Consider the following 23404-nt stretch of genomic DNA (forward strand, 5'->3'; position numbering starts at 1 on the left):
CCATTTGGTTGACTGCTTTTCTTTAATCCTTAGATCATCAATAGTTTAGGCATTACCAATGGTAATGAACAAACCTGGATCATTGGGTCAACATAGGGCTGAATTTGAGGTTCCAGATGAATCTGGATCATCTCTCTTAAAATAACTGTGGTACTTTGATACTTATAATGCCTCTGAATTTACTCTGTTGCTAATATAAATACTATGATGCTTGGATAAATACACACACACACAAACTATGTACGAAAATATAAAACACATGAAACCCACTCATATTCAGATATATACACTGGCAGAAATGTCGCTTAATATCTATACTGTTGCCAGAGTAAATTATGTGTAAAACAAGGTGTCACATTTTTAGAGTAATTTGATCAAAATAAGAATTTACTCATCTCTCCAGAGATGCAGGATTAGACTGACACTAGTCTTCTTGCCTTTTGTCAACAGGTAAATCATTATCTGATGATTCCATGATTAATGTATTGTTTTTGTTTTGTTTTGTTTATTCTGGGGAATGTGTTTAGTGTCTCCATGGACCTTCCCCCCCCAATGATTTCTGAGATAGGAAAACCCCATTGCAGTCCATCTACCAGCTCTTTGTTTTCCTCAAAAGAAATGCATTCCCCTTTATGTGACAAATTCTCCTTAGTTGAGTACAAGTAACACCCTGTTTGGCTATGTACCCAACCAGCCAGTAAGCTTTGAAAGAAGGAATTTGGCATGAGGCCTCTCTCAAAAGCTGCTAGGAAAAAGTCTTTCTCTTTCCTGGATATACGGTTCTATCACAAATCTATTTTCTGCTGGTGAGAAATAAACTAGACAACATAGAGGCAACCCATGAGAATTTGTATGTTTACTTGTTTCTTCTCTCTACAAAGAAATACAGCAATTTAGATTAGCTTAACGGATAAATTTTATAAAATTTTAAAACCAAAATAAATAGTAAATGATAAGGGGATAGGAATGCTTTAAAAAAAAACAGTAAAGCCATGTCAAAATGCTCATTGAACTCACTTTACACTTTTAAAGAAGAAGCTTGAAACTTTACATCTTTGTTGTCAATGTATTAAATACTATCTATTTCTCTAGTCTACCCAATTGGCTTAGAAACTTTCAGAAGATTGTGGCATATTAGGAATATTTTCTCTTCCATTGCTAACTGACAGTGTGGATATGTTTCTAGAACCTAAAACTTTTAAGCTAGAAGTTCTAAGCATATTAGCATCAAATTTAAAGGGTTGGGGACATAGCAAAGTGATTTCATATAAGTCCAGGGACTTGAGTTCAATCCCCAGAAACCACACTTTTTAAAAAGCCAGTTGACAAAATTCAACACCCTTTCATGATAAAAGTCCAGGAAAGAACAAGAATTCAAGGCCTATACCTAAACATAGTAAAAGCCATATACAGCAAACCAGTATCCTAAAACAAAAGGATATACCTTCTTCTCACCACCTCATGGTACTTTCTCCAAAATTGACCATTTAATTGGTCATAAAACAGGCCTCAACAGATACAGAAAGATAGAAATAACCCCCTGCATCCTATCAGACCACCATGGGCTAAAGCTGGTCTTCAATAACAATAAGGAGAGAACGCCCACATATACATGGAAGTGGAACAATGCTCTACTCAATGATAACCTGGTCAAGGAAGAAATAACGAAAGAAATTAAAGACTTCTTAGAATTTAATGAAAATGAAGGTACAACATACCCAAACTTATGGGACCCAATGAAAGCTGTGCTTAGAGGAAAACTAATAGCTCTGAGTGCCTGCAGAAAGTAACAGGAGAGAGCATATGTCAGCAGCTTGACAGCACACCTAAAATCTCTAGAACAAAAAGAAGCAAATACACCAAGGAGGAGTAGAAGGCAGGAAATAATCAAACTCAGAGCTGAAATCAACCAAGTAGAAACAAAAAGGACTATGCAAAGAATCAACAGAACCAAAAGCTGGTTCTTTGACAAAATCAACAAGAGAGATAAACCCTTAGCCAGACTAACAAGAGGACATAGAGTGTGTGTCCAAATTAACAAAATCAGAAATGAAAAGGGAGATATAACTACAGAATCAGAGGAAATTTAAAAAAATCATCAGATTGTACTACAAAAGCTTATATTCAACAAAACTTGAAAATCTGGAGTAAATGGACAATTTCCTAGACAGATAATGGGTACCAAAGCTAAATCAGGAACAGATAAACCATTTAAACAACCCCATAACTCCTAAAGAAATAGAAGCAGTCATTAAAAGTCTCCCAACCAAAAAGAGCCCAGGTCCAGATGGGTTCAGTGCAGATTTCTATCAGACCCTCATAGAAGACTTCATACCAATACTATCCAAACTATTACACAAAATTGAAACACATGGAGAACTACAAAATTCCTTCTATGAAGACACAACTACTCTTGTACCTAAACCACAAAAAGACCCAATAAAGAAAGAGAACTTCACACCAATTTCCCTTATGAATATCGACGCAAAAATACTCAATAAAATTCTTGCAAACCAAATCCAAGAATACATCAAAATAATCATCCATCATGATCAAGCAGGCTTCATCCCAGGTATGCAGGGATGGATTAACATATGGAAAACCATCAATGTAGCCCACTATATAAACAATCTGAAAGATAAAAACCACATGATAATTTCATTAGATGCTGAGAAAGCATTTGACAAAATTGAACACCCCTTCATGATAAAAGTCCTGGAAAGAATAGGAATTCAATGCCCATGCCTAAACATAGTAAAAGCCATATACAGCAAACCAGTAGCTAATATGAAACTAAATGGAGAGAAACTTGAAGCAATCCCACTAAAATCGGGGACTAGACAAGGCTGCCCACTCTCTCCCTACTTATAGTTCTCAAAGTCCTAGCCAGAGCAATCAGACAATAAAAGGAGATCAAAGGATACAGATCGGAAAAGAAGAAGTCAAAATATCACTTTTGGCAGATGATATGATAGTATATTTAAGTGATCCCAAAAGTTCCACCACAGAACTATTAAACCTGATGAACACCTTCAGCAAAATGGCTGGGTATAAAATTAACTCAAATAAATCAGTAGCCTTCCTCTACACAAAAGAGAAACAAGCCGAGAAAGAAATTAGGGAAACGACACCCTTCATAATAGTCCCAAATAATATAAAATACCTTGGTGTGACTTTAACCAAGCAAGTGAAAGATCTGTATTATAAGAACTTCAAGCCTCTGAAGAAAGAAATTGAAGAAGTCCTCAGAAGATGGAAAGATCTCCCATGCTCATGGATTGGCAGGATTAATATAGTAAAAATGACCATTTTACCAAAAGCAATCTACAGATTCAATGCAATCCCCATCAAAATTCTAATCCAATTCTTCAGAGAGTTAGACAGAACAATTTCCAAATTCATCTGGAATAACAAAAAACCCAGGATAGCTAAAACTATCCTCAACAATAAAAGGACTTCTGGGGAAATCACTATCCCTGAACTCAAGCAGTATTACAGAGCAATAGTGATAAAAACTGTATGGTATTGGTACAGAGACAGGCAGATAGACCAGTGGAATAGAATTGAAGACCCAGCAATGAACCCACACACCTATGGTCACTTGATTTTTGTCAAAGGAGCCAAAATTATCCAATGGAAAAAAAAGGTAGCATTTTCAATAAATGTTGCTGGTTCAACTGGAGGTCAGCATGTAGAAGAATGCATATCTATCCATTCTTATCATCCTGTACAAAGCTTAAGTCCAAGTGGATCAAGGACCTCCAAATCAAACCAGATATACACAAAGTAATAAAAGAAAAAATGGGGAAGAATCTAGAACTGGGCACTGGAGAAAATTTCCTGAACAAAACACCAATGGTTCATGCTCTAAGATCAAGAATCCACAAATGGGATCTCATAGAACTGCAAAGGTTCTGTAAGGCAAAGGACACTGTGGTTAGGACAAAGGGCAACCAACACATTGGGAAAAGATCTTTACCAATCCTACAACTGGTAGAAGGCTTATATTCAATATATACAAAGAACTCATGAAGTTAGACTGCAGGGAGACCAATAACCCTATTAAAAATGGGGTTCAGTGCTAAACAAAGAATTCACAGCTTAGGAATGTTGAATGGCTGAGAAGCACCTAAAGAAATGTTCAACATCTGTAGTCATTGGGGAAATGCAAATCAAAACAACCCTGAGATTCCACCTCACACCAGTCAGAATGGCTAAGATCAAAAACTCCAGCGACAGCAGATGCTGGCAAAGATGTGGAGAAAGAGGAACACTCCTCCATTGTTGGTGGGATTGCAGACTGGTACAACCACTCTGGAAATCAGGCTGGAGGTTCCTCAGAAAATTGGACATTGCACTACCTGAGGACCCAGCTATACTTTTCTTGGGCATATACCCAAAAGATGCTCCAACATATAACAAAGACACATGCTCCACTATGTTCATAGCAGCCTTATTTATAATAGCCAGAAGCTGGAAAGAACCCAAACATCTTTCAATAGAGGAATGGATATAGAAAATGTATATCTACACAATGTAGTACTAATTAGCTATCAAAAACGATGACTTTATGAAATTCATAGGCAAATGGATGGAACTGGAAAATATCATCCTGAGAGAAGTAACCCAATCACAGAAAAACACACATGGTATGCACTCATTGATAAGTGGATATTAGCCCAAATGATCAATTACCCTAGATGCACAAAACACATGAAACTCAAGAATGATGACCAAAAGGCAGATGCTTCACTCCTTTAAAAGGGGAACAAGAATCCCCTGGCAAGGGATAGGGAAGCAAAGTTTAGAACAGAGACTGAAGGAACGCCCATTCAGAGACTTCCCCACATGTGGCCCATACATATACAGCCACCAAACTAGATAAGATGGATGAAGCAAAGAAGTGCAGGCCAACAGGAGCCGGATGTAGATCTCTCCTGAGAGACACAGCCAGAATACAGCAAACACAGAGGCGAATGCCAGCAGCAAACCACTGAATTGAGAATGGGACCCCGTTGAAGGAATCAGAAAGGACTGGAAGAGCTTGAAGGGCCTCGAGACCTCATATGAACAACAATGCCAACCCACCAGAACTTCCAGGGACTAAGTCACTGCCCAAAGACTATACCTGGACTGACCTTGGGCTCCAACTGCCACAGGTAGCAATGAATAGCCTAGTAAGAGCACCAGTGGAAGGAAGCCCTTAGTGCCCAAGGCTGGACCCCAGCAAACAGGATTCTTGGGGGGGAGGGTGTTAATGGGGGAGAATAGGGAGGGAACAGCCATGTAGAAGGGGGGGGAAAGGGTTAGGGGGCATGTTGGCATGTAAACCGGGAAAGGGAATAACATTTGATATGTAAATAAGAAATATCCAATTTAATAAAGATGGGGAAAAAAGCTAGTTGTATTAGCACATGCTTGTACCCTTATCACCAAGGAAATGGAGATATGCAAATCCCTGGGAATCCCTGACCAACTAGCTCTAACATACATCGTGAGTTGTGTGCCAGTGAGAGGCCCTGCCTCAATAAAAGTAGATGACACTTGAGGAACAACATCTGAGCTTGTCCTCTGTCCTTAAGAAGCATTGACACATGCATGTGTATCTATGTACATGAACATGTACACACACATTGCTTGCCCCGATCCTCACAAAAGGGTTTATAAAAACTGCTCTAGTAAATACTACATTTCTTGGTCATTAACATCTAACATCTGAATGGTTCAATCCTGAGCATTTCATCTGAACTGAATTCACATTTATGGATAAAAATTGAGTAAAATGAATTATTGTAAAAGCAAGGGCTTAATGTATATGTATAGTAAAAACTAAAACACTGAAAATGCACTGTGTCCCGTGAGCATTTCACATCATCCCTCAGTGAATAGGTATTATGCTGTCATACATTTTATAGATGAGAAAGACTGAGGCATAGAAGCAGTTCACTGTGGACGTTAATTTTTAACAGTTAACTTGACCCAAATTAGAATCACTTGTAAAGAAAGTCTCATTGAAGTACTGATATGGGCCATGAGCATGTCTTTGACTGATTGTCTTGACTGCATTAATAGATCTAGGAAGACTCACCCAACATGTATAGGTGATACCTTTCGATGGTAACCCTGATAAAAAAAGATATGGAAGAGGAATGCTTTCTGCTCATTTGGCCTTCATTCTTGCTTATATGCCAGTCGTCCTGAACCTTCCTAATGCTGCAACCCCAATACAGTTCCCTCTAGTTGTGGTGGACCCCAACCCTAAATATTAGGTCACTACTCCCATAACTGCAATTTGCTAAGGTTATGGATGATAATGTAAATATCTGATATTCAGGATATACGATATGTGACTCCCAAAGGGATTGAAACCCATACTTTGAGAAACACTGATTGATACTTCTGTTCATTCCTTGATTGATATGAGGACTAGCTGCCTCCAGCTCCCAAGGTGGACTGAAGACCACTGGCTCTCCAGAAATACTCTAAGTCTTCCATGCCAGATCGGGACTTCTGAGGAACACTCATGGACTGAACAACTAGTAGGTTTTTATCTTCTCTGGTATGAGATAGGCATTTTTTGGATGACTCCTGCTGTATAGTATGTTCAATCTAATAAATTATCTCTTACTATATATTCATTTTATAATTTCTGTTCCTATGCAGAACCCTAACTTATTAAATTGATTTTCTCTAGGTCATAACATTTATACCTAGCAGAAACTGTCTATCTTTAAAGAATCATTTCTTAAAACTAAAAGGAAAAATTTTTCTAAAGCCAATGGACATCTTTCCTAATTGACTTCTATGCTAATGATGAGAAAGTGGATAAATACTTAAACTCAATCCAAAATATCTTTGGGTTGAAGGATTTTTCTTTAAATTTGCTTTTAAGAGTTATCCTACTAAATGTCAACACATTTGCATTTTAATCCAATAATCTGATTAGACACTTTTATGGTCAAGAACATGCACTTAGCTATGATCACCAGTGAAATGACTGTACTCTTTCCATGTAGAAAAAAATCTATTAATATCTCTGATTGATTTATTGGCATAATGGTGTCATTCCGCAGTGAGTTGGATGCGAATCACACAGAAAAGAGAATACAACTATTTAGGCTTTCTGATCATTCTCCTCTCCCAAATTCTTCCGTTTTTTGTCCCCATTCTCTTCTAAACTCCCCTTCCCTCCTTTTCTTCTCACTCTCATTCCTCCTTTACTTTTTTCTTTAAATCCTAAGAATTTCATCATTCTTGCCCCAACTCAACTTGGCTCTGTGAATCCCAATGGGCATTGTTAATATTGCTGAAATATTGTTTTCCTACTTCAGTGCCTCAGATGCTGTTGCATTTATTTATTCCTCCATTAACTTATGCCAACAATGTTTTGTATTTTCCAGCGTACAAATATTCATCCTACTGAGTTAACATATACATATACAACTTTAATTTCTTAAATTTTATTGAAAATTGATTTCTGTTAAGTGGGCTGTAACTGTGTGGGGGTGCAAGCATATGTGTGTGTAGGTCAGAGAACAACCTAGGATGTCATTGCATACAAACTTTTCTCCTTTCATTTGATTCAGATTCTTGCCATTGCCTGGTACCTCACCGGGTAGCCTAGACTAATTGGGCATGAAACTGCCAGGGATTGACCCATCTCTGCCTCCCATCTTAGTATTTTGCTGGGATCATAAGTTCTCTCTCTGTATACTGTTTTCTATATTGAAAATTATTCATTGAAATATTTCAGTTTTGTTATGTTAAAAAATGTTTACTTGTTCCATCACATGTATTGATGTGTGTGTTTTCATATACCTTGGAATTTTGTGTATTTATTAAAATTCAACAGGCTTATGTGCTTTTTAGACATAAATTAATGCTAATAATAAAGATAATGAGCCAGTCAATATATTAAATGTGAACTAAGACCTGCATTCAATCATTCTGTTTTGTTTACTGTTGTGGTAATGATATGTTTGAGATGAATGTCGTTTCAAAGAGGATGTTGAATGGAATCAGTTTAGTGGTGGTAAATGCCATGATTCAGAATATTTGTAGAGGAGTTAGAGATTGCTAATCAGTTAATGGCACTTGATGCTTTTGCAGAGGACCTGAGTTTGGGTCCCAGTACCCACATCGGGTAGCTCAGAGCTACCTGTAATGTTGCCTGCAGGAGATATAAACCCTCGTTTGTCCTTATATGCACAACCCACATAAACACATGCACATGAATAAAAGTGAATTAAAAATGTAAAGAGTGTTTGTTGGGGTTTGAGTTTAGCTCAGTGTAGGCTTGCCCAGGAAGCGCAAGGCCCTGGGTTGGGTCCCAGCTCCGGAAAAAAAAAAAAAAAGAACCAAAAAAAAAAAAAAAGAGTGTTTGTTGAAAGAAAGACTATTCAGTTTGTAATTGTTCTATCTTCTTGGTGAAATGACCCTGTTATGAACATATGCCATGTTCTCTTCAAATATCCCTGTATTTTTGTAATTATTTTAAAATAATCTTATTTATATAAACTTATATGTAGAATATAGGGTGCGTTTGTATTCACCACAGCTTTCTAAGCTAATAAGATACATTACATAATTTAAAATGTTTATGGTTTTTATTTAAATTCATCCTCAAGAAGGAGTCTTGGATTGCAACAAGACAATTAGTCATTAATGTTTAGTTTTGTCCCAGATATTTTCCAACATCACTTTTAGGTGAAAGGTTACTTGCAAGAACATAATAGTCTGAATTCAAAGATAAAAATGTCATTCTTTTTGTTCCTGTCACAAATAAACAAGATGACATTTTCATTTTGCATTTTATTTCTTGTAAATAATTTAACATGTCTTGAAGTATCACAATTACCTTGGTGTAAGTCCCTAATATGGAAGTGGAATTTTAAATATATGTGGTTGCTGCAGATAGAAGTTAAATTTCCTTTGGAATAAGACATTTATCTAACAGACTAATCATTGCTATTGCTGTTGGCTCAAGAGATAAGCTGATAAACTAAATCACAGATGAATTATAAAGATGCAGAGTTAAGAGCTAGAACTTTGATATGTGAGTACAAGTAATCAGTATTATGATTCTTTTGCTTTTTATTTTTTATGTTACATGGTGTGTTGCTGCTCAAGAAAAAGAAAATCTTAGAAGATAATAAGACTGCAAGGGGGGAAAGTTGTCATAGTAGCAATCACTTGGTAAGGAGATATTTAAAGCACATAATTTGTAGGAAAGTATAATTGCAAATCTCATCATCATTAGATATAATCTAAACAAGTATAATAACTTAATTGAAAATTTACCACAAATAACTATATAACATTGGTTGTTCTATCTATAGTTACATAAAGGACAAATTATTCTAAGGTAAAGGAGCTAGTAAATTATTGATTCCTATATCCTGATTAGTTGGTAAACAATTAGTTTAGGACAAGCTGTATGGATAGAAATGAAGAAATTTCCATGTAGTGCAGTAAATTACCTCATAAATGGTGGCATCTATATTTTCTTCCCACTGATGGCTACCAATAGATCCTGTACAAAGTTAAAGTCCATGAACAGATAGGCAAATGTCTGCTCTAGCTCAGAGAATTTGAAAATATTCTCAAATCGCTAACATTGTATACTGTGGATTTCTCCGTGGCTTAAAGAGGAAGAATAGGATGGGGTAGAGCATTTTATGTTGGGTGATCACTGTTTTGTTGTTTTGGTTTTGAGTCATACTTTATTTAGTCTTGATATGTAGCCCAAGGTAGCAACAAAAGACAATAAACTTTCTCTGCCTTTAAATTTCAAATGTGATCTACCAGGCCTGACTTTATGGTGAACTTTTTAAAAAAATTTATTAGATATATTTCTCTACTTATATTTCAAATGTTATTGCCCTTCCTGGTTTCCTGTCCATAGGCCCCCATCCCTCCCTCCTCCCCCATACAGGTATTCCAGCCATACATCCCCTTACTGCCCCCCATATTCCCCTGCACTGGGGGTCCAACCTTGGCAGGACCAAGGGCTTCCCTTTCCACTGGTGCCCCAACAAGGCTATTCTCTGCTACACATGCAGTTGGAGCCCTGGGTCAGTCCATGTATGGTTTCGTCCCTGGAAGCTCTGGTTGTTTGGCATTGTTGTTTTTATGGGGTTGCAAGCTCCTTCAACTCTTTCAATACTTCCTCTAATTCCCCCCCAAGGGGGTCCTGTTCTCAGTTCAGAGGTTTGCTGCTAGCATTGACCTATGTATTGGAAATGCTCTGGATGTGTCTCTCAGGAGAGATCTATATCCTGTCCCTTTCAGCATGCATTTTTTTAGCTTCATCAATCTTATGTAGTTTCGGTGGCTGTATATATGGGACACATATAGGGCAAACTCTGAATGGCCATTCCTTGAGTTTCTGCTCTATACTTTGCTTCCATAGCCCCTCCTATGGATATTTTCCCCCTTTCAAAAAGGAATGGGAGCATCTGCATTTTGGTCATCCTTCCTCTTGAGCTCCTGTGGTCTGTGGATTGCATCTTGGCTAATTCGAGCTCTTTGGCTAATATCCACTTATCAATGAGTGCATTATGGTGAACATTTTTAAGAAAGACCGTGCTATTAACGATACAGAGGAGCATCAAGGATAAACTAATTATGTCTCAAAAGAAATGTAGACCTTAAGTCATATTTATCAAAAGTACATTGAGGTCTGATGACTACTACCCTGTCTTGCTTTCAATGCTAGCTCTCATTATTACCACCAATTGATTAAACAGATTACAGACACTTTCTTTAAAATAGGATTAGTGATAATAATTGTGAGAATTAGTAGTAAAGTGTAGGGAGTACGTATTTCTTCATTAAATAGTTGTAGCTATCAATAATAGTAATGTTTGCTGTGTTACTATTAGTGTTGTAACTTCTTTAAATTGTTAAAATATATCTGTTGAGGAAGTGCATCACACAAATCATTTATTTTATTTTTCTGTGTATGAGTATTTTGCTTGCATGACTGGTGACCCCAGAGGTGAGAAGTGGACATTGGATCCCCAAGAACTTCAGTTAAGGAGAGTTGTGAGGCACCATGTAGGTGCTGGGAATTAAACCCTGGTTTCTTTGCAAAAACAATATGTTTTCTTAATGGCTGAGCTATCTCTCTAGACTTCCCTCCTCACCCCTAACCATTTTAAGGAAACTGAAATCTTTAGATGATGATTTAACAACCTCTAATGTTAATATTTACTAAAATGTTGCCAGTCTTGTCATATTTCTCTCTTTTATCTGTAAACTCAGATATTTTTCAAATTTACAGAATTTCCTGGCAAGGATCTACCACTATTCTTAACTGTCTTGCTCCTAGAATTGTGTGTCATCATAGTGTCTGGAGAATTCCTATAGCTATCATGGTTTTGAAATGATTGCTACATTTATTTTTAATAATATGTGTCAGTCAGCCTTGGCATCATTGGCATGTGGATCAAGATTATTCTTGGTTGTGGGGAGTTTTCAGCATCACTGTAAAATGTTTTCCAGCATCCCTAGTCTCTATCCATTAGTTACCAGAACTCCTAGTAAAACTTTCCCCCATTAATTGCTAATGTTCACCCCAGACAAATTCTATCCCAGTTGACAATTACTATATTATAAAATTAAGGCAAATATAGCAAACTGAGTGAAAGGGATATTCCAGGATCATGTGCTATATGATAACAAAATGAGCTATAGAATATTCTTCTATTCTCCAAATACTAGTGCTGGAATTAAAATATTTCTCAGGCATATAGCTTTCTCACAATAATGTTTGACCTATTTTCACAAGATTCAAGAATGTGAAAATTCCTATAGACACCTTTGGTAAAAACAAGTTTGTGTACCACTTCTTAGGGCTCAATGAGCTATGCAGACCAGAAAGCAGAAACATTGTAAGAGCATGAGGGTATGGATGACACCAAGAAAACAGCATCTTCCAGCTACAACAGAATCGATGCACATATAAACTTACTGAGACCATGGAAACATTTACAGGGCTGATACATGTTCAAGCCAGACAGGGTCTCAGTGCTGAGAGGAGAACAGGAACATGAGTTCCAATCCTTAACCAAGAAGCTATCTCCAATTGACATCTGTTTGTCGAGGGAAATTTAGTTTTCTCCCATGGCGTTCCACTGAGAATGTAAAACATACTTAAGGACAGACTCCATGTCCAGCATAGATGGACAACACAAAATGAACTCAGTGGTATTTTTGCAGGTTTTTATCCTATTTCATTTGTTGGAGGAATTTTTTGTCTTAATAGTCATTTACTTGTATATTATGGTTTCTGATTTCGTGTTTTTATGGTATGTGTATATGCATGCATGTGTTTGTGTGTACATATGCACACCCATTCTGTTTTTTTTCTTTTTTAGTATTTGTTTGTACACCTGTTTACTTGTTTTCTACAGAAAGAAAAATAAGATAAGGGTGAACTGGGTGGAGAAGTGAGTAGGATCTGGGAGGAATTGGGGCTGATGATCAGAATATATTATATGAGAAAAGTTATTTTCAATAAAAAGAACTATTAGAAAAGCAAGGTAGCATTATAAACCTCACCCCTTTGTTTTTTTTTCATTATGAAAGTAAATTGTAAATTAAATTGGTAGACATTTGTTGAATGTCTTATTCAATGTTGAACGTTTTATTCAATGTTGAACGTTTTGTTCTTAGACAACTCCAGTCTGTCTTAATGTCAAGTAGTTGTTGAGTGCCCATTCTATGTCATTACATTTGATTGTCTAGTTCTCATTTATAATTAGTTGGTAAATTGTGGTGCTAAATATGAGAAATCCAAGCATTACTGATGAGTCAAAAGCAATTGCAGAAAATCTCTTGAACCATTCTATAAGAAATGTTAGCTGAAACAAAACCCATGCTCCAAATCAAGCATCTCCAAGGGATGTTTTTCATTTAGGTAATCTGTTGCCTTTTTGCTTATTAAGATCATAGTGATCATAAAGTGGGTGTTGGGGAGATTTAGAATACTTTGTTTTGTAGTAGAAATTCTTTTTCTGGATTTTAAGGTCTTAGAATCAAAATGGAACCTTTAGGCTTAAATCAATTTGTAAATCTACATATATTTCTATTTAAGTCATAATGAAATGTCATCTGACAATAGTGCTGAAAAACATAAGGTTCCTTCTGTCTTGGAAATGCGTTAGATAATAAATAAAGTTCTATTTGCCCTTAGAAGAAGACAATTTTAAATGCCATTTGAAATCAGGGTAGAAATAATGGGACCTTGAGAATTTCTCATGAGCGCAAATAACATTTGCTTTCATTTTAGGAAGTTACACAAATAGAATTAAACATGACTTTGTCTTCTTAATTGAATCCTCTACTCCCTTGCAGAATGAATAGCAAGTTCATCAACTTGTTAGTACTTAACAAATTAAAAATATATTTTTGATATTAATAATTTATAATGAAGAAACTATGCTGTCCCTTGGGTTGTAATGATAATTCACAGAAATGGCCCATGCTCATATTTACATTTGCTTCCATGTTTCCTGCACTCATTCTTTGAAATGACACTTTCTTAATTATTTTATTTATTATTTCATATGAGTATCATATTTCTTGGCCTTTCCAAAACACTATACCCTTCCCCAAGTTGTGTTATTCTCTAAAATTGTTAATATTTGTCTAAATTTTTTCAGCATACTCTATTCAGGATATGACTTGTGTCCTACTCACTGGTATGTTCTCCTATGAATTCAGCATAGTTTTGTTCATGCCGTAGGCATACAAAAATGTATGTTATTGACCAAGATGTGAACCTCTGTGTGAACAAAAAGACCAAGAGATGTATCTATCTCTTCACCTTCAAAAGATAATTCACTGGAAAATTAATCAATGGAGCTTAGTGATAAAATGAGTGTTGGGGGAGGGCGGTAATGGGGAGGATGGGGAGAGGAACACCCATATAGAAGAGGAGGGGGAGGGGTTAGGGGGATGTTGTTATTCAGGGAAAAGGGATAACAATCGAAATGTAAATAAGAAATACCCAAGTTAATAAAGATGAAAAAAAAATGAGTGCTTAACATGAGGACTTCCCCAAGTTCAATTTCTAGTCCTCCTCTGTTCAAATAATTTACTTAAATCAATTGTGTTATCTTAGTCCACAAGATTACAGGAGTGCTCTATGTTCTATCTCCAAAATAATCAACAAAATGAAGGAATTATGACAAAACATGAGAATCAGCAATGGGAGGCATACAAATGTACTCCTTGGAAACCTCTGTTGAACTTCTTTGTTTGAGGTGGGGATTAGAAAACTTCATGCCTGTTTTCCTGTCCACCAGTACACCATGGGATAGCATTAAAAACTTATTAAAGTCATAAAAGCTGGGTTTAATACTCTGTCTGTGCTATACACTATATGTTTGAGAACTTAATTTGGAGGTTATTTAATTATTTGGGGCTCAAGTTTCCTCAGTTTTCAAAGATAAAATTCTTTACCGAATTCCAAATTTTCATGGAAGAAGTGAACAAGATCCTATGCTGAGCGTTGATGTACAGGCAGATCTTTGAGTTTGAGGCCAACATGGTCTACAGAATAGTATAGCCAGGGATCCACAGAGAAACAAGGTCTTGACACGCCACCACCACCAAAGGATCCTATGCAAGAAATGTTAGCTATTTGTTTGCCCTTCCCTTCTGCTGTCACAGAAGTATATTCCTCATCACCTTGAGATTTTCTACTGCTGTGCTCATATCACCGTAGATGTGCCTATTCTCCTATGGGATTTTCCTTCATTTGACAGTCAGTTGTTTTCTTTAAACTGCATCTTCATTTCCTTCGCATCTACTCACAGTATTCCAGGAAAGACCTGGATTTTTATAATATTAATAATTTTTTAATTTTATTTTTCTTAGATATTTTATGTATTTACATTTCAAATGTTATCCCCTTTCTCCCTCTCCCATAACCCATCCCCTTGATTCTACGAGGGTGTCCCCTTCCCATCTACCCACTCCCAACTTACCACCGCTCCATTTCTCTACACTGAATCTTAAATATGGTCTAATCTGTTTTTTGAAATATTTTAGAATATCCGGTTACTAGCTAAGGGATGAGTGCCAGATAAACCAGAATGATCGATCCAGTAGGGGTGACATGGAGAATGGTTTGGAGAAACAAGATTTTGGCCACATCTTCCACCATAATCAGAATTGAATACATGAAAGCAAGATAGTTTGGGAAGTAGCTGTTGAAACAGGCTCACAAAGAGTTGCCTGTATCCAGACAGACTCTTTCCTATAGCACAATGCACCTCTGCCCCGAGGTACCAAGATGGTTCCTTCTATTTTCTCAAGTACATCCTGCTTTAACTAGAAGCCCTCCCTCTCCACCCTGTGTCCAGATATGCCAGAGTCAGGGCTTTGTGATGTCGGACTGGTTCATTCTCTGGCGGAGAAGCTGTGCTGACCAATCGGGCTTGAGGGGCGTGGCCTTCCCTTGTTCTGGGGGCTAATCAGTAGGGTGGTCAGAGCTCTGGGTCAGACCTCTGTTAGACTTCAATTATGAAGTGTGGCAAGAAGCATGTTGAGTCCATTACCTCCCAAAACCACCAAGGAATTAACAAAGCCCCAATTCCTAGTTGAGGGAAACAACATTCACATCATGGAAAGGTGAGAGGACTACAGCTAAGTACTTTTTCTTCTTGAGCAAGCTCCCTTCCCTAGGACTCCTGGTCTGGCCTGGGTGTCCTCCTCAACCCATACCTTTTCCTCATAATGTCCCCTTCACACACTTGTCCTTCCTCTTAGCAATGACCTTCAGTCCTCTGTTGTGTTTGTAGGTTCAAAAGACATTAAGAGGTCATGCAGTGACCCCTGCCGGCACAGGAGGTCCAAGGGAGGGTCCTCCTGCAGAAAGACTATCAAAAATCTCATAAGAGCTGGAGGGAAGACTTCAATGCACTGAGAACATCTGATCAACGTTGAGCTCAGTAGCAAAGATCCTGAGCCAGAGGAGCAGGCTGTGGAAAGTGCCAGGGTTTCCACCACGGACCTGGTGAGCTCTGAATCTCAGCAACATCAAGAGCTTCCTGCTCCACAGGGATTCTCCTGAATCTGTCAGGCAATGGACATTGGCTGAAGGGATACCACAGATCACTTTTGTGGTACACATAATTAAAGTACTCATGTGAAGAGATGTGTTGTCTTGTGGGTCTGTGGTGGGCTCTTGTGAGGAAGGGTGGGTAGATGATAAGAGAGGGAAATGGGTTACTACAGGTTTGGTTGTCTGACATCAGGTCTACTTGTATGTGTGTAGCCTGATGCTGAAGAATCAGCACCATTGGCACCAACTGAAGATAAATTTGTTCCTTGTGCTTTATTTCATGGGGCAGGGGTGGGGTAGACGGACTGGTGACTCCATGTGTATTTGATAGGGGCAGAGGTTGGGGGAAATGCTTTCAGGGTGCAGTTATGAGAACCTCCAAGGTGTCAGGTATGTGAAGAGCAGTACCAGGCCCATGGTTGGACTTACTGGACCTCTTCCAACTCCCAGTGGTTGTTCTTCCCCAATTTGTGACATAATTCACGTAAAGGTCTCAGGAAAGCCCAAGAGAGAACCTCACTAAAAAAACAGTAAAAAAAAAAATTTGTGACACAAAAACAATGAAGAAAATCAGTAACATCCCATGAAATTTGATTTCAACCTTTAAACACAGCATTGATTAGACTAATCCTTAGGGAGATTTCGTGATTGGCAGGGCAGTTGGTCTGTTTATAGTGTTGGTCATAAAGTTTGAGGCATTGTCTACAGGAAACTTTGAAATTATACACGTGCCATTCCAAATACCCATTGTATATTACCAACATTCCTTATCAGTAAAGGTAGATGAAAAAATCTGTTAAGGACTGTTTCCCTGCTTTATTGTATTCCAGGTGACATCAATGCACAAACAGGAGGAATGGAGAAGGAATGAGAAAGAAAGAATAGAATTACCACCGGAACACAGAAATCTACTGTGTTAGAGTTTCTATTGCTGGGATACAATACCAGGAGTATAAATGACTTTGTGTGGAATGGGTTTATTTGAGTTTATGGTTCCATAGCATAGTGCATTGCTGAAAGCGGGCAGGGCAGGAACTTAAACAAGGCAGGAACCTGGAGGTAGGAAACTGAAGCAGATGCCATTGGAGGAGTAATGTTTACTGGCTTGTGCCTACCTGGGCTCCTCAGCCTGCTTTCTTATAGCACTTAGAACCACATCACAAGGGTAGCAATATTCAAAATGGTCTGAATCCTCTCACATCATTCATTAGTTAAGAACATATACTTCACCTTTGCCTACAGACAAATCATAGAGACATTTTGGTTTCTGTTTTAAAATTAATGAATTAATGTTTTTATTGGATAGTTTATGTATTTACATTTCAAATGTTATCCCGTTTCCTGGTTCCTCCCTTTCCCATCACCCTTCTCCCTGCTTCTATGAGGATGTGCACACTTCTACCCACCTACTCCCACCTCAATGCCCTGTTTTAAAGGTTATATACTATAGAAAAGCACCTGATCACTCCTTGTGGGTATTATATTATGAAATCTAAAAGTCATGAATGTCGAGTGAAAAAAAATCCCTTCAATAAACTACTATGCATTTTTTTTGTACAACACATCCTTTGGTATTGTCTGATTTGGATTCCATGGGATCTACTGTACAACTGTGTTAATATATAACTGACAGTAATGCAAACTATCTTTTGGACATGCAAATTCTGCTCTGATAAAGCTCAAGTAACTTCTTTCTCTTACTGTGGGAGAGGTAACTCTTGTTTCCCTTTCCAAGTTGATTTCAGTATTCTTGGTCTGTGTATATTCCTGGCAAATTTTTTCAACTGGCTGCTCTATCTTTCTGCTTTCTTAATTGATTGACAAATTAAATACATTTTAACATGTTTTGATTTTATATGTGAAGGAGAATCATGATTCACATTTTTTTAAATTTGTCTCTCATATATGTTACATCCGGACCACACTTTCCTCTCCCTCACTCCTCCCACTTTCCCACTTCAACTCCCCCTCCCCAAGACACAATCTTCTTCAGTTTCCCTTCAGAAAAAAAGCAGGCCCCTTAAGGATATCAACCAAACACAGCATAGCAAGTTACAATACCATTGACAATTTCCTTTTAATGTAAAAATTTCAAAATAAAGATCATCGTTCTTTGAGAGACTGAGGTGCAGAGTCAGGGTTGGAAGCTAGAAGACCTAAGTTCTGTTTGAGACCATTGCACTGCTAGGCAACATACCACTTTCTACTTAGCTGTCAAAAGAAATAAGAAAAAACACCATGTCTGCCAACGAACAGGATCTAAGCTCTATTTCCTTCTTTATTCTGTGGCTTCCAGTAAATGGAGACCTGTTTCCTTAGGCATCATGCACCATTTCTCTGAGTGTGAGAAGGTCACCACTGCAACTGTTGGGGAAACAGGTTTTCAGTCAGCAGGAGATCTAAAAAATAGCAGCCAGAGTCCTGATAGGAACTCTTCTCTCCTAATAACTAGGACTGCTGCCCCAAACCACAGTGCACTCATGTTTACAAGCACTCACATTTGACTAATGAGTCCCCAGCACTTTAGGAACACAGCATGTTTAGGTCTTAGCGCATGTTACACCATACTTCTGAAATTTGGTCTAATTAAAAAGGACTTTTACTAGAGTCTGTATAGGATGATTGTTTTTCCCAAGTCAAGAATTGACAAAAGTATTTGATTACAGCAAATGTAAATTATATCCTCAACTGGAAAATGTATAGGTGATATTAAATAGTGAAGGCAAGCCAGACAATGAAAACATGAGGTATCATGCATTTTCCTCTGATAGCAACAAAGCCATTTTTTCTGTGAAAAAAACAATTTAGAAGCCATTATACCCATATGTTTGAACTATTCTTCCCAAGGAAGAATTTTTACTTAAATTCCCATTACTCACTATAGGAAAGGTCTCTTCAAAATCATTAATTCATCTTCTTTTCTTGTCTAAAGCAAGGGTGGACAAGAGGGCTCAGGTCTGAGAAATCCCTAAAACAGAGGTTCTTAACATGTTGTTCACAACCTCTTTAGCACACCTGTATCTCCCAAAATATTTACATTATGATTCATAACAGTAGTAAAATTGTTCTGATGTAGCAAAGAAAACAAACTTAAGGCTGGGAGTCACCCCAACATGAAGAACTGTATTCAAGATTCACAGCATTAAGTTTGAGAATCACTGCTCTAGAACAAAGAGTGTAGCTGCTACCCTCCAGAAGTCAAGTTGTATACTATGTAGTGAATGATTAGAGACATGAATGAAATACTAAAACTATCCCACAAGGCTTCCAAAATAGATACGACACCTGCATTCAGTTAACTCATAATTTATGTCATGATACCATGAATAAGACTAAAATGTAATACATTAATAAGAATGTTCTTTGAAAGGAACATATAAAAGGAATTCATGAATTTGTGGTGAAAAAAAGGAAAGGAGATTCTCAAAGGAATCTCTTTTGAGATTAGAATAGTGATTTATGTGTAGGGGAGAAGAAAAAAGAATGCACATTTGGATACACACACAAACATGAAGAGAGATAGAGTAATTGAAGTCTGGATCTGCATCATTTTTCTTAATCTCATCTCATATTCTCTCTCAAATAGGAAACATTTGAGTTTTGCATAATTAGAGATATTTAAAGTAACGAAGAAGCATAAAAGATTGGATATTTTGCCAAATGAACAATATGGAGTTTATTTATATGATCCTTTCATACTAGAGACCAGATTTGTTGAGACTGTAAAGGATTCTATTGTGTATATCAGATACAATAAAGCATCACTGTAGAGAAGTGAATGTTCTCTGATAAAACGTTCCCCAACCCCTCAGGACATAGGGTGGGAAGTCTGCTATGTCAAAAGTAAATACCTCCTAATACAGCTTCTCTTGGGAGAGTTTGATTATAGGCTGAAACACACTTCGGCCAAACACTCATCTGTGCTCATTCAGCTCATCTGTGCTCATGCGTACTTGCAAACACCAGCCACTAGTGCTTTTTCATCGCTTGTCAAAGAAATGTAGAATGGTCCTCTCCTTGCTTATTAGAAGACGGAAGTAAAATGTCCAAGCACAATCTTGTTAGTCCTGACAGAATGATATCCCAACAATCAGTTTTCAGAGCCCTTCCTATTCTTCAAGCAAGCCTAGAGCCAAGCCCTGTTATCAAGTAATATAAAGACAGTTATGGACTTCCTACCCACTTAGCACCTCTCACTATGTCCTACGCCAGCTTTTGAGAGTAAAATATTCCCCAGAGACCTTAAGCAGTTAATCTCTATTGTGGTATAAAACCATAAGAGTAGATAAAAATCCCAGATTGAAAAGCATGCTCATGCCTTGTAACTTTGTATGTTTAAGCACACTTGCCCTGACATATATAATAAATGATTGCAAATGCCGTTCTAAGAATTTTTACTGTATATATGTTTACGATAAAATATACTTGTATACAACATTTATATATACTCCAGGAAGGTATCAGTGTCTGTGTTCTGTTTCGTTTTCTCAACCATATTCGGCTTCCTGCCATCACTACCTTTTATCAAATTAGTTTCAATACTTCAAGTAGAAAGCTGAAGTGAGACACATCCAGAGCATTCCAATCCAGAGGTCAGTGCTAGCAGCAAACCACCGAACTGAGAATAGGACCCCCCTTGGGGCAATTAGAGGAAGTATTGAAAGAGGGTGAGGAGCTGCAACCCCATAAGAACAACAATGCCAACCAACCAGAGCTTCCAGGGGACTAAACCACTAATGAGAGACTATACATGGACTGACCTAGGGCTCCAACTGCATATGTAGCAGAGAATAGTCTTGTTAAACCAGGGAAGGGGAAGGCCTTTGTCCTGCTAGGTCGGACCTTCAGTAGGGAAAATATGGGGGCAAAAGCGTGGATATATATGGGAATACAAGCATGGGGGAGGGGTGGTAATGGGGCTTATGACAGGAAAACCAGAAGGAATAAATAAAAGAAATATATCTAATAAAAGTTTAAAAAAGAAAAGCTGAAGTGAAATTTAATGGTTCTTTGATGGTCTGGAAGGGATGGTGTTTTACTGGGGCAAAATACATGAAATAGTGTTTTTCATCGAAGTGCACACAGTTGAAATACTAAGGCAGACTCAGGAAGAAATGTTTCACTGCAGCACACCCAGGAGAGATGATGTTTTTGCTAAAGCAATGCATAAATGATATGTGATAAAAGATTCTTTTGCTAACAATAGCATGTATGTATTGCCTTGCATCACATAGCTGAGCTGCATTTGTTGGGACTCCATAGAAAGAAACACACCAAAAAACTTCTACTGGCATATTGCGGTTTCTTGCTGCTTCCAAGGGGTCAGGCTGGTTGGATGGCATGCTGGGGCAAGACCCATGCTGAGACAAGGCTCCTGGAGGACAAATGATGTATGAATGGTAGAAATAGGACACCAGTGAGTTAAGGAGGCAGAGCTTGGCTTGTTGGTACAGCTTGGGGCTGTGCAACGCCAGGGTCTCTGATCTTCCTGGATCTTCACTTCCCTGAGAGAGGCATTCCTGAGACCTTCTGTTGTCCCTCCAGGTTCCTCCTTCTGACTGGAGCCCAGGCTGAGGCCTGGCTCTCTCTGCTAGGTCTGATCACTGCTGTTGCTAATCTGACTCTACCAAACTGGACTGCTGTTTTATCTGTGAAGTGTTTGCTAGAGGGTCAAGCTGCTGCTGTCTGCTAACCAGTGAACTGAACTGCACTTTCCAGATAACATAAGCAGGAGTTGCTCCAAATATCCTCTATAAAGACGTCCACTTCTTCATACCCTTTTTTTTTCTACTAGCTCTGGTGGGTGGTAGGCTACAAGGGAGGTTTAACATTTAAGAACCATCATTAAAAATAAGGTGCATTATCAGGTATTGAAGGGGTAACAAGACTGAAGTCCTGAGGGCCAACAGAAAGAATGGAAACTGGCAGCCTCAGGAGGTAAGAGGTGAGGGGACCCACTAGAATGTTCCAGAAATCTGGGAGGTAAGAGTCTCTCAGGACTTAAAGGGAGGCACCTTAGATAAAACGTCCTACACTGGGAGAGAGAACTTTGGTGCCCTTGCCCAGTAGAAATGACTGGGCATCATATGGAGGGATAGGGTTGCCACCTCACAGTCAAAACTCTTGACTCAGAATCAGTCCCTGTCTGAAAGAACTGCAGGGAAAAAATGGAGAAGAGACTGAGGTGGTCCTGTGAGTAACCCACTGGTGTGCTTACGAACAGGAGCCTAGCATGACAGCCCTCCAAAAGACCCAACAAGCAGCAGAGAGAGTCAGATTCAGATATTTATACCCAACCAATGGATAGAAGATGCTGACTCCTGTGGTAGAATTAGAAAAAGCTGAAAGAAGCTGAGGAGGAGGATGACGCTGTAAGAGGGCCAGCAGGCTCAAATAACCTGCATCCCCAAGATCTCTCAGACACTGAGCCACTAACCAGGAAGCATACACCACCAACACGTATACAGCACAGGACTGCTGGGTTTTGACTGGGTGATAGAAGATGCACCTATCCCTCAAGAGACTTGAGGACCCAGGGAGTAGGGAGATCTAGTGTGATGGGGGATTTGGGGGGTTGGGAGGTTGGGGGATTGACACATCCTTTTGGAGACAGGGGAGTGGGAAAAAGGTATGGGATGTGGAACAGTCAGCAGGTGGACGAGGAGGGGAAAAAAGACTGGATTGTAAAATATGATTAAAGGAATCAAGAACTCAAGCATGGAAATGAAGCTAAAAGAGTAAGGAGAGATGAGGATGGTCTTAATAAGAGAATATAGAATTAGAAAATAAAATGTCCCCCATTGTTGATGGGATTGCAGACTGGTACAACCATTCTGGAAATCAGTCTGGAGGTTCCTCACAAAATTGGACATTGAACTACCTGAGGACCCAGCTATACCTCTCTTGGGCATATACCCAAAAGATGACCCAACATATAACAAAGACACATGCTCCACTATGTTCATAGCAGCCTTATTTATAATAGCCAGAAGCTGGAAAGATCCCATATGTCCTTCAACAGAGGAATGGATACAGAAAATGTGGTACATCTACACAATGGAATATTACTCAGCTATCAAAAACAATGACTTTATGAAATTCATAGGCAAATGGATGGAACTGGAAAATATCATCCTGAGTGAGGTAACCCAATGACAGAAAAACACACATGGTATGCACTCACTGATAAGTGCATATTAGCCCAAATGCTCGAATTAACCTAAATGCACAGAACACATGAAACTCAAGAAGGATGACCAAAATGTGAATGCTTCACTCCTTTAAAAGGGGAACAAGAATACCCTTGGGAAGGAATAGGGCGGCAAAGTG

General features: G+C 38.3%; 1 protein-coding gene across 1 annotated transcript in view; it reads right to left on the reverse strand.

Moving 5' to 3' along the window:
- Positions 1 to 23404, reverse strand: part of Glra2 (glycine receptor alpha 2) — a 220317-nt gene that overhangs the window by 177160 nt on the left and 19753 nt on the right.

This window comes from Rattus rattus, chromosome X (genome assembly GCF_011064425.1).
Source record: "Rattus rattus isolate New Zealand chromosome X, Rrattus_CSIRO_v1, whole genome shotgun sequence".
NCBI lineage: Eukaryota > Metazoa > Chordata > Mammalia > Rodentia > Muridae > Rattus > Rattus rattus.